General features: G+C 44.6%; 1 long non-coding RNA gene across 1 annotated transcript; it reads right to left on the reverse strand.

The window, feature by feature from the left end:
- Positions 1 to 12,430: 12,430 nt before the first annotated feature.
- LOC150049099 (uncharacterized) lies at positions 12,431 to 17,520 on the reverse strand. Its single transcript, XR_016538958.1, has 3 exons — positions 16,948 to 17,520; positions 13,083 to 13,375; positions 12,431 to 12,475 (listed from the first exon to the last, which is right to left on the reverse strand). It is a non-coding gene; the product is annotated as an uncharacterized LOC150049099 (long non-coding RNA).
- Positions 17,521 to 18,601: the final 1,081 nt, after the last annotated feature.

Raw genomic sequence — 18,601 nt, forward strand, 5'->3', positions numbered from 1 at the left:
AATGTTGCCATGCACTGGTGGCTCACAAATGTACCCCTAGTTACTTGGGAGGCTGAGATTTGAGCATCAAGGTTGGGAACCTGTCTGAGCAGACAATTCCAAGATTATTATCTCCAACCGAACAGCTGAAAGTTGATCCTGGAAGTGTGAGTCAAGTGGTAGAGTACCAGTCATAGCCAAAAAAAAAAAACCCCAAAAACCAAAATTTGAAGTCTTGAGTTCAAACCACAATAAGGACACAAACAAAAACCTTCAGCACACTGTAGAGTCCATAGAAGGTTTGGGGGCAGCTCAGTACCCCCTGTGATACCTCCTCAGCCTCCAGCAGAGACCAAGAATACTAAAGGCAGAAAGCAGAGGCCATACAACTCCACTACCTCAGAACTGCATCCCTAGAGGAAAATCTGGATAGTGTGACCAAATAATTTACATAGACACCTCAAAAGCTGCCTCACTCTTTTATTTTAACTTTCTAGATCCTGCTAGTAGGTTTTCCTGGGAGCTTAGGCTATAAGAGATTCCCAGTCATTTGCACTTTAGTGTGAAGGATTTCAGACTAGATTAATTCAGAGATTTAGGAGGCCTGAGGTTCTGAGAGGAAGGGAAAATGGAAAGTCTGAGCCAAAGACAAGTTAAGTCATTTAAGTCAGGGGAAATTACACTGTGTGTTGGTGACAGAATGGCTAAGGGCAGGTTGCTGGGTAAGATTGCAGGGATCTGATGTCTAGAACTGCCACTTACTAGACACTAACTAGTTTAGTCAAGATTTCTAACTGCCACAGGCCTTGCTTGCCTCTCATCTGTAAAAAAAGGGAACTCTTAGCACCTTCTTCAGCTGCTGTTGTAAGGACCATGCCAAGTCAGCCAATGTGAACATAAGCAAGCACCACACCAACACTGCTATTACCTCTACAAATGGAGGCAGGAGTTGGGCAGCCTTGGTCCTCTGTGGACACAGTAGTTAGCCTCTGGGGGTGCAGGAAGAACCTCTTTGCTCCCCCAGCAAAGGCTTGTGGAGTGGGGAGGCCCAAAAGTCCAAAATCAAAAAAAACAAAACCTCCAGAGGGTTTTCATGGCCCAAAACTACCTGCAAAAACTCATTATGCCTGATTACAAACCTCTCATCTCACATGCAAATGTGCTGCCATGCTACTAAATCAATTCCCAACCATTAGGAGTCTGTAATAATCCCTTTCCTCCCACTTCTTCAAGCTTGTTGTTCACAGCATCTAATTAACTAATAGCTGGGATCTGGGGTTTTTATCTCCTGGGAGACTCACCAAATCCCTGCCCTGGAGAGCTGCTCCAATCGCCTTGGTTATCTTACTGATAGGATCAGTAAGTCTAGGAACTGGCCAGGCAATTCAAATGGGGAAATTCAGGGCCACTATGCTAATGGAAATGAGTGATAAATAAACACATTCAATTTAATTAACTAAAACAATCCATCATTACTCTAATTTAATGTCCTCTTTATAAGGTCTAAGCTTAATGGTACTTACTATTAAGAAAGGTCAGTTACAGATAATGTTAATTGAGGGAGGCTTTTCATTTATTCTAGCTCCTCTCCCACTTGTATTCAAGATCTAGCTTTAACTCATTCATTTATTATCCATCTTTTCTTCCAAACCATTTATTGAATACCTGCCACAGGTCAGGCCCAGAGCTAGGCAAGAAATTCAAATGTGAACCACAAGTACTTATTTCTAATTTCAGGAAGGGCACCAGCCGATCTGTTAGAAGCGAGAAAATATCCCAAGTTCTAGCCAGGCACTCTAGTTCACAACTGTAATCCCAGCCCTCAGCAGGCTGAAGGAGGGTGGAGAATTTTTAAGCACTCTGGGTTACACAGAAACTGTCTCAAAAAAGCAAAATACAAGCTGGGAGCTGGAATCTCATACTTGTCGTTCTAGATATTCAGGGGGTTGAGATCTGAAGATTATGGTTTACAATCAGCCCAGACAGAAGAGTCTGGGCTTGAGCTCAGGGCCTGAGCACTGTCCTTGGACTTTCTCAAGGCTAGAGCTCTACCACTTGAGCCTCAGCACCACTTCCAGCTTTTTTCTATGTATGTGGTACCGAGGAATCGAACCTAGGTCTTTGTGCATGCTAGGCAAGCACTGTACCACTAGGCCAAACACCTGGCCAATGTTCTATTTATTTTTAAACATATCCATGTTAGGTCCACCTGGAAGAAATGACTTCTTCCCTTGGCTCTCTGCCCCTGCACCTTGGAAATCCCCACCCAGCCCCTGTAACCCTGGCAACTGGCATGCCTGGGGGCAGTGGGAGGTCCCCACTGAGGTATTTCCCCATCCTCTGAGATCACATCCACGTCTGCTGTGGCTATAGCCCTCCCCCTATATAATCTGTCTCTTCCCTCCATAAGCTCTCTTGCTTGCCTGACTCCATCTTGGGCGGCAGGAGTCTGCTCTTTCCTCATGCAATAAACTCTCTTCTGAACTGCATGGAGTTTCCTTTTGGCAAAACTTACATTTCCATGTTCATTTGTATTCTTGTGTTTCCTATACAATGACTCATGAATGCTGAAGTACAGTGTATTTTTTAAATAAATACCAAAACATTGAGGAAAACTAAGTCAAAGCAAGTTTAGCCATGGGGTGCCTGATGAAAAGCTTAGCAAGTACTGCGGCCTGACAGCAGTTTTCAAAGACATCTGTGGGAAGAGAATTCCCTGGAGAGCCCAAACATATTGGTCACCCCCTGCCAGACACCTGAGGAACCTCTAGGCAAGACATGGAAGGCCACAGATAATTTTCAAAAGCTCTAAGCCTCTGTGACACCACTCCCTGTAAATGTCTAGTGGAAATTGAGTAGTTGAGGTAGACACATGTCAGCAGCACCTCCATGCCTGAATCCTCTTGTGTCTTGGTTACCAGATTTGCTATCACTTCTAGGATTCAGCACCTCTGAGATTTTTAAAATAAAAACCTGGTGCCACTATTCCAAAGGAAGGAAGAAGGGACTAAGAGCTTGGGACCTAAGCCAGGAAGCTCAGTGGCAGTCTCCACACACTGCCTCTGTAGCCATGGTCTAGCCTCTCACTTCACTGGGCATGGGGCAGGACTCACTGGGACTTTAGACCTTGAATGAGTCTAGGGTCTCACTTCTCCAGACAGGTCAAGAAAAGCTAGGTTGGAACCGGAAAGAACGGCTCCCACAAAGAAGGTCATTCTGCCATCAACCAGGTGGCGATCAAGAATGTACCATCAACACTCTCTAGTACATCTTTGGAGTGTGCTTCAGGAAGTATACCCTGAGTACTCAAAGGCTCTGGAAATTTGCAATGAAACAGATGTGGTCCCCAGATGTATGCCTCAATGCCAAAGGACTTAAAGACATCTCATTATATCTGTGTGGTTGTTCAGAAAACATAAGAGAAGAGAGATTCGCCAAGCAAGCTCTGTACTTGAGAAATCTATGTTCCCATCACCACTCTGAAAACTCTAGAGGACTAGAACAACTTATTTCCAGATGATATTGTTTGACATCTTCCTGATGATTTCCTGCAACAGTGGTCCAGCAGGGTAAGAACAGACTCGGCCTTCATCCATCCAAAGCTACCTAGCAAGTGACACCCCAGCTGACCCCAGAGGAAATCAATATTCCTCCCTTCAGGTCACAAAGCTCAGTGATCAGGGCCCTTTCTCCAAGGAAGTGTTAAATGGGGGCTGTAACCTACCCTGCAGCCAGCTTCACTGCCCTCTTTAGGATCGAGCTTTCTGGAGACACAGACCAGAGAGTGGCTGCTATGTGCGTTTGACTTCTTGAGTCCATGATCTTTACACCAGGACCCACAGCAAGATGGGAAGGGCTGGGGTGAATCTCCACATTGCTTACAGTCAACAACAATGAAAGTCACTGGAGCATGAGGTCAAAACAATTCGCAGTGTATGGAAATCCTGCACAATGTTAGGCACAATTTGGAACATAGAGATGAGTAGCTTATAGCTTCTCCTGCCTCATCCTCTTAAGTAGCTGGCACTGCAGGTATGAACCTCTGTACCTAGCCTGGGATTTAAATTTTATTCAGGTAGGGTGAAAGCAACAGGTCAATCACCTATCGTTACTTACAGTGCCCAAGAGGACAAGTCACTGCACAGAACACCAGGGTCTAAGAGCAGGTAGAGGGATGGGAGGGACCATCTTTGGTCTGGTTTTCTTGAAAAGGGCCAGGCCAGGCAGAGGAAGTTTAGGATTAGATCATTTGGATATGTTTGGCAGGCACTGAGCCTCAGGGGTGGTGTGTAGTTGTATAATGCCTGACCCTGGAGTGATTTAAGATGATGTAGAACTATTCTGTTTTTAAATCAGTTCGTCAAGTCTAGGTGCAGCCTTAAAGGTATAGTTCTGCATACCAGTCATCCAGAGAAAGGCAGCCTCTTTTGGGGGTTTGGTGGATTTTGGTTTTTGGTGTGTGTGTGTGTGTGTGTGTGTGTGTGTGTGTGTGTGTGTGTGTGTTATCAAGCACTTGGCTTTTATTCAAGGCATTCTCCTTGATTTTTTTCTCTAAAGGCTGGCACTCTACCACTTGATTCACACTACCACCCACACCCAGCTTTTCCTGATGGTTAATTAAAGATAAACATATTTCATCTTTGTCCACCTGGGCTGGCTTCACACGTTGTTCCTCAGGTTTCAGGCTCCTGAGCAGCTAGGATTATAGGCATGAGCCACAGGTACCTGGGTCTTGCAAATGCTAAGCAAGCACTCTACCTCTTGAGCCATGCCCCTAGCCCTTTTTGCTGGTTGGTTAGGATCTCTGTTGATTGGAGCTGCCCTTAGACTGTGATCCTCCTCTCTATGCAGCCCATGTAACTGGGATCACAGGCATTCACGTATGCTTGGCTTGTTAGTTGAAATGAGATATTGCTGAATTTTGGCCTGGGTTGTCACTGGACCACGATCTTCCTAATTTGCATTTCCCAAGTAGCTAGGATTAAAAGCATGAACCACCAAACCCAGCCAATTGCTAGCCTTTAGGTGATCGAACGTGTTCATCTGTTCTGTGATTTGGAATGCTCTTTCCAACTAAACAACTTTTGTGATCATTTAGCTAGTGAAGAAATGATGGGAGAATGGTGTCAGGGCTCTATATGTTGGTTAAATCATGTTTACTAATTGTAGTCAAATCTTCTATATCTAATTTTTGGTCTGGTTGATCTGATAATTACCTGGAAAGACATGAAAAAAAAATCTACTGTTGAAAGGTAACAGTCACAAGAAAACAGAAAAGCCATATTTTGAGAGGCTGAATAGGGAGTCTTTATAGGAGAGCTGGAAGCTGCAGACAGGCTCCTATCTCAAAGACCAGCAACTCAGAAAGGAGCGTGAATAAAGCTTTTAAAGACAAGAACCACATGTTAAGGTAGAGCACCCAAACCCAACAAAAGCAGACCATAGTAGGAAGTGGCTCAGGCACCAGTAGAACTAACTATGGCAGTAATGGCGGATCCGTTTGAGACTTTCCGAGGTATACCCAGAGAGAAACAACTCAAACTATTTAGAGAGGTAGTCAAGGATGAGCAAAAGCTCTCCTAAGGTTAAACAGCATGGCACCTGCAATTCAATGAACAATCTCTTTCCGGCTTTTCAGCAAGGCCACCCAGGATGGTTGTGAGAAGTTACTTAAACTCAGCCTCCTTACTTCACTATCACAGTGATCAGAAAATTAATAATCCCTCCTTCATAGTCTGTCTATGATTGTTTGTGGAGGTATTTTCACATCTCAAGCTATACCACTGTGGCCCAGTACCTCCTCACAGAGGAAAGGTTCTGCTATGGTTCTAATGAGCCCCACAGCACCCATGTGTTAATGGCTTGGTTCCTAGGGTGTCCCAGTTGGGAATTGTTGAACATTTTAGGGAGGATGGGGGGCTAGTGAGAGGTCTTGAGATCATTAGAGGTGTGATAGTAAGGGGAATGATAACCTCAGCATCATCCTCACTTGCCTCTTGGCTGATGGAGTCATTCGGCTCTATCACATGCTCCCACCATGATGGAAGGAGCCCAAGGCATACAGCCTGTTGATCATAGACTGAAACTTCCAAAACTGGAACCAAAACAAACTTTCTTTCTCTCTATGTGAGGTATCTCAGGTAATTTGTTACAGTGATGGGAAGAAAGCTAACTAATACAATTTCCTTAGAAGGGCCAAAGGATGCAAAAGACACTGCCACAGACACAGCCCTCTTCCCAGTACCTTCAGAACAAAATATCATCATGACCTAATAGCATGTGGCCATGAGCAAATGAACAAGCAGCTAGTTGAACAGTCTGTAGCCGATCCTGAGCGTGAACAGAAGCCTCAGTTTGAAAGGCAGACTTTCATGAATGGCTGCTCAACATTTTTGTTAATGATTTAGTCAGAGAGATCAAAGAGAGGTGAGAAACTTGACACATGACACAACGTTGAAAGGAATAAGGAACACATTCCAGAAAAGAGCTTCAGGTGCTTCTGACCATTCAGCGTAAACAAGATCAAATTTAATCAGGATTAGGTAAAGCCCTAAAGCTATGTCCAATATGCCAATTGTGAAATACACAAGAGCCATGCCCTAAGTTAACAGCAACTCATACACCAAGGACCAAGGGAGTTTAGTGGCCATACTTTTATCCTGACCCCGATTAGTCCTGATTAGACCTCCCAGTTGAAGAACTTTGCAGTGATTGCCGCCATCGTGGGCTGAGATCCTGATCTACTTAGCCCTATCATTACCTTTTCTCTTGTGTACACCAACTTAGCCCTTTAAGTCTAGGCATACTAGACTTGGTTTCCCAAGCCCTTTCCTCATATCTCTGCTCTTTGGTCATTTTACTTATACTTCATGTAACTCCCCAAAACAGTGCATACTGGGGATTTGGGAAGACGCTAAGGTACCATTCCTCCTGAGAGCAGACTGTGGAGCAGCATAAACATCTGCGGATGAAAGAGAGGGCAGAGGATAGGCCCTGCATTGCTGCATCCAGGGTAGTCAATCTAGACAGGAGAGTGTGGAAAGGATCAGATGTCTGTCCAGCATAATTAATATGCATGAATACTTACTGTACACTGGGTGATAAGTATTTGGGACCATCCAACAAATGGAGTGTATCTCATCCAGCTTGTATTTGAGGGGTCCCTGATCTCCTGGGAATGTTGCAAATTGGTTGTTACTTTGGGTAGCTACTATGGGTTGTCACTGGATTCAGCTCACCCAATAGTAAATTCTAGCTTCACAATGCCATGTCCAACTCTCTCAGGCACTAACCAAATAAAAACAAACAAAACAACAAAAAAAACCCCAATTCTTTAGATAACAGGCTACCAGCTTAATTCCAAAGAGGTCAGTAGCACCTGCAAAAGCATTCTACCTGGGGAGAAGGATGGAAGGGGTGACAGTGGTCCAGATACATTGCCCTTATAAACTAATTTGTTAAATTGAGATCCCTTTGTACAACTGCTTGAAGATAATAATTTTTTTTAAAAAAGTGTCAGGCATCAGTAGCTCACATCTGTAGTCCTAGCTACTCAGGAGGCTGAGATTGAAGGATTAAAGTTCAAACAGTCTGAGCAGGGGAGTCCATGAGACTCTTATTTCCAACTACTAAAAAGCTGGAAATGGAGCTGTAGTTTAAAATGGTAGAACACTATCCTGGAGCATAAAAGTTCAGGGACAGTGTCCAGGCCCTGAGTTTAAACCTTAGGATAAGAAATGGGGGGGGGGGAGGCAGTGGGGGCGGGGGAGAGAGTGAGACAGAGACAGACAGAGACAGACAGACAGACAGAGACAGAGACAGAGACAGAGGAAGGGAAGAGCCTGGTGCACATGCTCAGGCCTATAATCCTAGCTACTAAGGAGGCTGAGATCTGAAGATTGAGCTTCAAAGCCAACCCAGGCACGATCATACCTCCAATCAAAGTGGGCAAAGTGGCTCAAACTGGTAAAGCACTAGCCTTAAGCTGAAGAGCTCAGGGACAGAATTCAAGCCCCACAATCAACAAAAATGAGGAGAGGGGGAGAAGGAGAGTGAAGGAGAAGGAGGGAGAGAGAAGGAAAGGGGAGAGAAGAAGGAAGATGGAGGGAGAGAGGGGGAGAAACAAGAAAAATATCTGTCTGCTTGCTTCTGGCCCTTTAAATTGGCCCAACCCACTCAGGCTGCACCAACAGAAGATAAAGACCAGATGAAAACAACAGCATTGAGAGCTGTGTTGAGAATTTCCCAGAATCTCTATTCTCTAGCTCAGCTCCAATTCCACCTCCTCCCTTAACCCTCCTTTGACTCTGACATTGCTTTGGTTATTTGAATCTATTTGTTTAAAGCCTATTTGGCTTCACAGATCATATAGGCTACAAGGTTTTTAAACCTGATGCAGCCTCAAAATCACTTAAGGGGATCTCTTTCAGTTGTTCACACATGTTGTTCTCCCACCCCCCTCCTCCTCCTCTTTCCTTTCCTCCCTCCCACGGCCCCCTTTCTTTCTTTCTCCTATGCCAGTATTGGGGCTTAAACTCAGGACCTGAGCACTGCCCCTTAGCTTTGCCACTCAAGGCTGGTGATCTACCACTTGAGCCATACCCCTACTTCTACTTCTGGCTGTTGTTGTTGTTTTTCCTTCAGCCATGGGGCTTGAACTCTGGGCTGGGGACAGTGTCCCCAGCTCAATGGCTAGCACTCTATCACTTTGAACCACAGCACCACTTTTGGTTTACTGATGATTAATTGGAAATAAGAGTCTCACAGACTTTCATGCCTGGACTGGCTTTGAACCTCAGTCTGCAGATCTCAGTCTCCTAAGTAGCAAGAAGCATGAGCCAATGGCACATTAACACCTAGATTTCTGAGAGTGAGAATTGGGACCCCAAAATTTTTAATTAAATTCTTTAATTCAATTCATTCTTGGGATGGATCCATGAATTTGCATCTGACATGAGTGTTGCTGGGCTGCTGGGCTGTGAGTCACACTGCGGGAAATCCTGCTCTGCTGGGCATAGCTTTGGTTTTGACCAGACCCTCCAGGTTTACTCAGCCACAGAATGCTACCCTCATATCCCTAGCTATTGCAACCTGAATCCCAGCCAGTACCTTGGGGGGGTCTTTGGATGCTATCAACAGAAGCATGCCTAAAATCCCAACAATTTATTCCTGGAGCCCACGGTCTGTTCTGATAAAATACAAGTGCCATTGGTGGAGGGGCACGGTAAGAAGGGACAAGAGGTGAACAGTGGGACTCACTAGACACCATGTTGAATTATGCGACTTGTGGGTGGGAAAGAGAGGGAAAAACTGGGAGAGAGGGAGAGAAGGGGTGACACTGTCCAAAAAAAGAGATGCACCCGTTATTACTCATTACCTGATTTATATAACTGTAAACAAACAAAACAAACTACAAGTAAAACAAAAAAATACAAATTCCGCAGGTCTCTTACTATAGATTTACAGGTAATTATGGGGGGGGGGCGGGTGTCGGTATATGCTAGTACTATGGCTTGAACTCTGGGATTCATTCTTGCTTTGCTTTTTCATTCACGACTGACACTCTACCACTTGAGCCACTTCCACTTGGTGGTTAATTGGAGATGAGTTTTTCTTGGACTTTCTTGCCTCGACTGTCTTCAAATCTCAATCCTCAGATCTCAACCTTCTGAGTAGCTGGGATTACAGGTATGAGCCACCAATGGGGTGTTTGTGTGTGTGTATTTAGGGTCTGTGCTCTCATTCAACTTTTTCTCTCTAACCTAGAGCTCTACCACTTGAGCCATGCCTCCAGCAGAAAGGAGGGACCATTAGTTTAAAAGCCCTAGGAATGGTATTCCTTCAAACAAGAAAACAACAAATAATTTTCCCAGATCTTCTCAAATCGTATGAAAGCTTGACCTGGACAGTGGCATCACAGTGGATCCATAGCCCCATCAGTTGCTGAAGGTGAAAAATAGGAGTCAAATATGAATAGATAATTAACAAATGTCTAATCCAGTCTCAGGCTCTCTCCTATCACTTTAAATATGCTTATTATTTCCTTATAACAAATCTACTTAAAAGACACTATGATTTTCACCCTCATTTTACTGTTACAAAAACTGGAGCACAGAGAGGTTAAGTAACTCACTTGAAGTTCCCAAGCTAGAACTTATTAGAGCCAGAACCAATCTATGCACAGGCTGAGATGGCTCATCCAGACTCTGAAATCTGGGTTTTAATTCTGTATCTCCTTTTCCTGCTCAAAAGGAGAAACATGCAGCCCCCTAGAAAGGTCAGTTTTCAGGTGCCCAATATTTCTTATCCTTTCCTTAACCATCCATTCACTTTAAGAGAGTCTGGTTCCCTTGTCCAAGGGCTTAATTTCAGGCACTGGCAAGCACAGAAACACAGGGCATCAGGGGAGATGCAGGAATGTATGGTCTGCATGCCTGGTCATCAAAGTGAACCAAACTAATTGGCGCCTTGTCTGGCTTCAGTGACTTAGTGGAGGTGGGGTTGCCAGGACCCAGTCCTAGGGCTTTCTCTACGTGATGAGAACTTTTAGAAGTCACTTGTGGGTTTTGATGACATCTCCAAAAGAAGGGTTTATTATCAGTGTATACATTGACTGAACCTTAAGGGTAAGTGGAAGAGAGTTTATTACAAGGGAAAAGAAAAACCAAACTATGGAGCTGCAGGTGATGGAGGCGTGAGTAGCAAGAGAGAGTTTATGGAGAGATTATATATGAGAGGATGGGGTAGAGGGAATGGCAAAAGTGGATGCAGAGGTGACCTCAGAGCCTGGGGGACCACCCTGCCCCCTGCTGGGCAGGGACTTCTAGGGTTCATGGGTAAAGAATAAAGGGAAGGGGCCATTTCTCCTAGAGGACCCAACATAAACAGACATTTTTAACCCCCACCCCCACCCCACACAAAGAACTGTAATGGACAACACAATTGTGAAGTCACATGATTGATTACAGGATTTACTGAAACACCAAGGGGTTCCTAAAGGTCTGAGCCATGCTTGGTGTAATAATCTTCCATCTAAAAGCCAGATGATACCTTTCCTGCCGAGTGTGTGTGTGTGTGTGTGTGTGTGTGTGTGTGTGTGTGTGTGTGTGTAGGTGCACACACACGTGCTCTAATTATGAGGCTCCAATACGAAAGCTCAAATGGTAGAGCATCTATGCTCAGGGGTACCACTTGAGCCACAGCTCCACTTCCAGTTTCTTTGGTGTTTATTGAAGGTAACAGTCTCATGGACTTTCCTGCTTAAGCTGGGTTCAAATCAGGTTTCTCAGAGCTCAACCTCCTGAATAGCTAGGATTATAAGTATAAACCACTAGCACTGGATTCTGAGCTCTTATTATCTTTGAAAATATCCACAGTCCAATGCTGAGCCCCCTCCCCCCCACTATCAGGCCTAGTGGCTTCTGTCCCTTAACCCCATGTAAGACAGCCTGGCTATTAGGACCCCGGCTCCTTACACCCTGGCCATGTTTCTAGCAGCAGATAAGAGTTACCTGTAATTTCTCTAATTTCTCCAGCCCAGCTCATTTCCCCTCTTCAGATCATTTCCCTTCCCATGACCTTACTGGACCTCTCCCTGCCTCATTCTCCACTGCTCATTGAACAACAATTTAATTGGCATCTAGTGGTTCCTTTCTTGTTATCTCTGCAGGAGTACATGGCTAAATCTGTATTATTTCCAAGCAGCTTTCAAAACTTGACTAAAACGCTGGTCCTTTTCCTTGCCCCTGCCTGTAGACCCAAGACAATCATAGTAGTCATAATGGGTTCTGTAGTCTTCTTTTGGTTGCTGAACCAATGGCGAAACTTTACCTAGGAAAGGGTGTGGCTTAGCAAAAAAAAAAAACCCAAAAAACAAAAAAACAAAGATTTCCAGTTAAATTTGAGCTTCAGAAAAACTTCACATTTTTTAGCATATATCCCATGCAAACTTACACTGAAAAAAATTATTTGTTGAGCCAAGTGCCAGTGGTTCATACCTGTAACCCTAGCAACTTAGAAGGCTGAGATCTGAGAACTGAGATTTAAAGCCAGCCCAGGCAGCAAAGTCCATGAAACTTATCTCCAATTAACTATCCAAAAATCAGAAGGAGGGGAATGATTCAAGTGGTAGCCAGCTTTAACTGAAAAAGCTAAGGAACAGTATCTAATCTCTGAGTTCCAGCACTAATACCAACACACACACACACACACACACACACACACACACACACACACACATACATATTATTTGGTACATACCTGAAATTCAGAATCATCTGGAAGTACCATATTTTTATTGCCTGAATTTGACAGTGCTATAGTTATATCAAGTCAATTAAATGCGATTTTCTGAAAATAATGCCTGTAAGTACAAGCCTCCACTTGGCCTACCTAGCTTTCATGTGCCTTCCCAGTATAATGGCAGATATCTGATTAATGATCACTACTAACTTGGTATCCATAGGGCAAGTCATTTTCTCCAAACACCACTCCAGTGCTATTCAACAATTACACACACAAAAAAGAAAAGGAAAGGAAAAGTGAAGTCAGCAAAGGCAGATCTCTCTCTACCATTTTCTAGAAGGAAGATTCTAGAGCCCCAGACCTCTCGGACTGTTCCCAGGATGTAGAAGTCACACCTCAGACTCCAACCTCCTCATCTCATTTCACCTCCATGCAAACACTAAAGCAAAAAAAAGTTAAGGGATAGTGCCCAGGCCCTGAGTTCAACCTCCAGGTCCAGCACAAAATAAATACAATCCCCCTGGAGACAGATATCACAGAAAGCCCTCAAAAGGCAAGTGAAGAATATAACAAGAAGTCTTAAATAAACCATAACAATGAGGTACCTCTGCCCTGTAGAGGAATATCTTCATGTAACTACTTTTAATAATAACAATTTTCATCCAAAACATTCACCAGAGGATTTTAGTCAAATGATGAGATGACTTGGAGGTAATAAGGACCCAGTTCTGATTACCAGACCTATTAAAAATGACCTTGAGGAAAAAAATCTCTATGCAAACATTTTCATTTTTAGCTTAATGTCAAAGACAAAAGGGGAACGGAGGATGTCTGTGAGACTCAAGCAATGATCATTGCACCTGAACAGACCATGTTTCATCCCAGAATCTGAAGTGTCTTGTACACAGATGGGAGAGCCATGGGGCAGGAGGGACGTAGCAGAGAAACAAGGTAGCCTGGTGCCTCTCCCAAGGTCACACGGAAGCACAGGTGGACTTGAGCAGTGCTTGCTTCTGCCTGATTGCCTTCCATTAGCCAGCCTCCCTCCCTAGAAGTAGGCTGAGATCATTCTCCTTTGCTGAAGAGGTTCCAATAGGGCTATAGCCAAGTTTATTGAGTTCCTACTGGCTACAGGCATAGTTCCATCCAGCACCTAGGAGAAGAAGGCAGGAAAACACAGACTCTGAGCTCACCAACATGCATGAGACTAGCCATCCAAGAAGACAGACTTCTGCATACAGTTCTGGCTTATGACTCTCTTTGTGAAGAGATGGGGTCTGTTAGCCAGAAGCTGAGGGAATATAGAGAGGCCTTTCTCGGGGTCTCTGAGTACAGAAGAGATTGAGGAAAAGCAGACATGGTGGATCACACCTTCCTGTAATCTTAGCTGAGACCTGGAAGATCACAGTTCAAGGTCAGCCCAGGGAGAAAAGTTTATTAGACTATGTTTTCAAAATAACAACAAGAACAGTATCAATGGCTCATGCTCATAATCCTAGCTATTCAAGAGGCTGAGATCTAAGGTTTAAAGCCAGCCTTTGAACGTCCTTGAGAACTTTTATCTCCAATTAACCGAAACAGCCAGAAGTGGAGATGTGGTTCAAGTGGTAGATCACCAGCCTTGAACAAAAAGCTAAAGAACAGTACTCAGGCCCTAAGTTCAAGCCTCAGTAATGACACTAAATATATAAATAAAAACCAAAGAAAAGCAGAGCTAAAGGTATGACTCAAGTGATAAGGTAAGTTCAAACACCAATACTATCAAAGGAAAAGGGAAGATGATGAAAGAAACAAAGAAAAAAGAAAGAAAGAAAGAAAGAAAGAAAGAAAGAAAGAAAGAAAGAAAGAAGAAAGTAAGAAAGAAAGAAAGAAAGGATTTCAAAATGCTTCTTAAAGTCTTATATTTCACTTGACTTCTTTCTCTAGGGATCCCAGTTTTCCCTCACCAAAAAAAAAAAAAAATGAAGAATCATACTAGCCCCAGGCTGTTTCCTGAAATCCATGTGGTTTCCTCTAAGGAGGTTAGAGGGATTTGGTCAGTGGGTTCCTTTTCCCTGTGTATTTCCTTACTTTCTTACCTCACCTGGGCCTTTTTTCCAAACCCTCGTAGAAGAACTCTCCATCAGCCCCTCCAGACAATAAGAGCAAAGCAGTTCCTGGATTCTCACCCACTCAGCTGAGTTTTAGAAGCAGCACCAGAGCCTCTATGGGGAGGAGGGTCACATGGACAGATCAGGAGCACTGGGCCAGGAGTTCACTTCCACCCTCCAGATGTGCATGGGATAAGAGGTTAGACAGAGGTCGATAGAGAATCACTACCCAAGGGCTCCGTGACCAGCCAGCGTAGGTCTGGAAGTTTCCATGTTCACACACACACACACACACACACACACACACCAACCCAATGACCTGGAAATGGTATACTTCAGTGTCCTGATTTCAAAAACGCCCTTAAATATCTGGCATTGGTATAGATATCCTGTGTCAGGCCACCAGCTAGAAGGAGACTGGGAGGCAGATGTGTTGGGTGCTCATGTAAACGGGAGGCCAACTCCCGGGAGCAATAACTGAGACTCTATCTGAAAAATATAACCAGAGCACAAGTGCCTGAAAGCTTAACGCAAGCAATAGAGTGCTTGACTAGCAAGTGTGAATCCTTGAGTCTAAAACCCAGTATTGCAAAAGAACAAATGCTTTTTTTTAATTAAAAGAAAAGGTTACAGTACTGAGAAGGGTAGAGGGAACTGTAGCAGTCATTATTGCAGGAGAAAGTAGTTGTCAGGTAGTTCTGAAAGGCCCTCACCACCATGTGCTCAAACTGACCACGCTGCCAGAGGCTGCAGGTATTTCTGCAGGAGAGGCCACGGAAGCAGGAATAAGCTAGATCTTCGATGGCCTGACCCAAGGATCACTGTACACTAGCAAAACACAAGCCACTCCTTCCCTGACAGTCTCAGCCACCAGCTGCATCCTGTCACCTCAGAGGCCGCCCAGGGTTGCTGGCCCTGCTTGTGAGTGCACTGCTTCCCCTCAGCTTGCTTTGCTTTGCTCTGATCTCTGTTGACATTCAGCCCTTTCTGCTTGAGTTCTCATCACAGCCTCCTCGCTGCCTTATTTCATAAGTCCTGCCTGTTGCTGTGGGCTCTCCATGGACAGATCTCATCATCAGGAACCCACCACTTCCAAGTCCCTGGACACCTTTCCCTATGTCGAAGCCTCAGGGAAGTACGTGAAATGAGCCCAGAGAGAAAGAAAGCTTCACAATCCTCTTCTCTCTTGGTCTTTCTGCCTACAGAAGATGACAAATGGTTGCTCCTTTCTAACCCTCCAAGAAAAGGGAACCCACGGCAGTCTTTGAAGAAAGTCTCCAGACAAGGCTTTCTCCCCTCAGATTTTCCTTCTCTCTTCTTCTGTGGCCTAAAGTTTCCTTTGAATTCTTTTTTCCATTCAAATACAAAATAAGCCTGAGGAAGAAGATAGTGGCAGTGGTATGTCAGAGAGAATGTACTTTTGTGAGCATATTTTGATAGGCAGACAAAGCATTTGAGAGGTCCTGGGAATGAGAACATTGGGAGCTATTAAGAGGAGCCCCTAATGAAAAGAATAACATCTTCGGGTGGAAAGATTCCATCGGGCAGGGCCCAAAACAAACTTTCCTCTCCCAGAGTTTGGTACAAGCCAAATGGATGTGAGATAGGTCTCAAGTCAGCAGAAGGTAGGGAGCAGGGGTACAGTACACCAGGGCGAGTTCATACCTTGACTAGAAAGCTTCTTGGTTCAGAAATCATGGAAGCAGTAAAGCAAAGGGAAGCATCAAAGCAAGGGAAGACATGGGTTCTGCCTCCAACGAGCTCACAATGTGCCTGAAAACAAAACAAAACAAAAAACTAAATCCAGCTCATCACGTGGTCTCACCTTGCTGCTGATGAGTGGTGTTCAGTACTATCTGGCCAGACGCACAGCCACCTGGCAGCCTGAGAAGGGGACACATGTGCTAGCTGAAAAGAAGTAGCCACCATGCAAGGGGGAGGGGAGGATACCCAGAGGGGAATTATATGAACAAAGGCTCAGTAAGAAGAAAAAAGGCAAAGCTCCTGGTTGTTGGAAGGTCACCTGAGATCTTCAGATGCTGTGGCTAGTGAGACTGCAGAACTCAGGACACCTAAACTTATACCAAGAAGTGTACACTTGCCAGGCACTGCTGGCCCATCCTAACTACTCAGAAGGCTGAGATCTGAGGATCATGGTTACATGCCCGCTAGGACAGGAAAAGCTGGGAGATTTTTATGTCCAATTAACCAGCAAAATGTCAGAAGAGGAGCTGTAGCTCAACTGGTAGCATGTCAGCTTTGGACAAAAAAGCTAAGAGACAGCCCAGGCCCTGAATTCAAACCATAGTATTGGCGCGTGCGCACACTCACACACACACACACACACAGACACACACACACAGAATTGAGACTTTAATAGGACAGCACTTAAGAACTTCTGGAACAGTAAGCAGGGGCTGGCATGGTAATAGATATCTGGATTGTTCTCTCTGAAGGCAGGCAGATGGTAGAACAGAGGGGAATAGACTGGAGCCAGGGAGAGAGGAGGAGTGATAACAATAGATTGGAGAAGCAGGGCTGTCTCAGAGCAGGGGCAGAAAGCACAGAGAGAATGGGAGGTAGTGTCAGTAGAAGCTGAGGACAACACAGGGAATGTGAAGGAGGAAAACAGTACCTGGTTTCCTGCAGGTCCCTTGGTGGGTGATGAGCCATCCACAGAGAAAGGTAATACAGGGTGTGGTGCCAGATTTAGATTTAACAATTTGGGTGAAATTTAGTCTGGAAGAGCCAGGACTGCACTTGAAAAATTCTCAACTTAAGTATAAAGTACAGTAGCAAAAGCCATATTTAGGTTGAATCCCTGTTTGTTTGTTTGATTGGTTGGTTGGTTTTGCCAGTCCTGGGGCTTGAACTCAGGGGCTGAGCACTGTCCTGGGGCTTTCTCAAGGCTAGAGCTCTACCACTTGAGCCTCAGCACCACTTATGGCTTTTTCTACGTATGTAGTACTGAAGCATTGAACCCGGGTCTTCGTGCCTGCTAGGCAAGCATTCAACCACTAGGCAAAACCCCCAACCCTGTTTGTTTCTGTTTCACCTGTCCTTGGGCTTGAATTCAGGCCCTGTGCATTGTCTCTTAGCTGGCATTTTACCATAGCTCCAGTCTGACTTTTTGGTGGTTAACTGGAGAAGAGAATATCATAGACTTTCTTACCCTGGCTGACTTTGAACAATGATCCCAGATTTTAGTCTTTTTGTGTGTGTGTGTGTGTGTGTGTGTGTGTGTGTGTGTGTGTGTGTGTGTGTGTGCCAATCCTAGGGCTTGAACTCAGGACCTAGGCACTATCTCTGAGATTTTTTTTTTGGTTCAAGGCTAGTACTCTACCAACTTAAGCCACAGCTCCACTTGCAACTTCTTGCTGCTTAATTGGAGATAAGAATATAGTAGACTTTCCTACCTGACCTGACCTCAAACCATGATCCTCAGATCTCAAACTTCCGAGTAGCTAGGCTGAAACCTTTTAAGCAGCTACAATTTTATAGGTGTAAGCCACCAGCACCTGTTATTTGTGAAATACACACACACACACCCCCCACATCACATTTGGCATGGAGAGATGTTCACTAAAAGAGAAAATGAAGGAATCAGCTAAGCCGACAGAAGCATATCTACCATCTCTTCCTTACCCTGGGATTTCAGCATGTGTAGAATGGCAGGCAGAAATCCCAAGAGCCACTTAAGCCAGTGCTTCTCCAGCCTAGTTTCACACTAGAATACCAATGTGATTGGAAAAACACAGGTGTCTGGATTGCATGGCTTAAGCATCTGAACTGTTCCAAGTTCCTCAGTAATCTAAGGTATGGACTGATTTTAACTGTCTCTGTTCTTATACCTGCCACATCACTTGAGCCCCTATAAGAGAAAGGACAAAGACTGTATTCAATTTGGGATCTATGGACTGTTGGAGATTCAAACAGCCCAGCACCAGTGGCTTGTGCCTATACTCCTAGCTGCTTAAAAGGCTGAGATCTGGGGATCATGGTTCACAGGCAGCCTAGACAGAAAAGTCCATATCCAATTAGCCAGCGAAGGCAGCAGAGCACCAGCCTTGAGTAAAAAAAAAAAGCCAAGTGATAGAAAAAGACCCTAAGTTCAGGCCCCAAAACTGACACAAAAGAGAGAGAAGGAGAAGGAGGAAGGGAGGAAGGGAAGGGAGGGAGAGAAGGAGGGAGGAAGAGGGAAGGGGGAGTATGAGTGGAGGTGTGGAGGTGGGGAGGTAGGGAGGTGAGGGAGAGATTCATATGAAGGTATTTTTCCCTTTAGCTAATGA

Source organism: Megascapheus bottae, chromosome 20 (genome assembly GCF_031878675.1).
Source record: "Megascapheus bottae isolate mThoBot1 chromosome 20, mThoBot2.hap1, whole genome shotgun sequence".
Taxonomy (NCBI): Eukaryota; Metazoa; Chordata; class Mammalia; order Rodentia; family Geomyidae; genus Megascapheus; species Megascapheus bottae.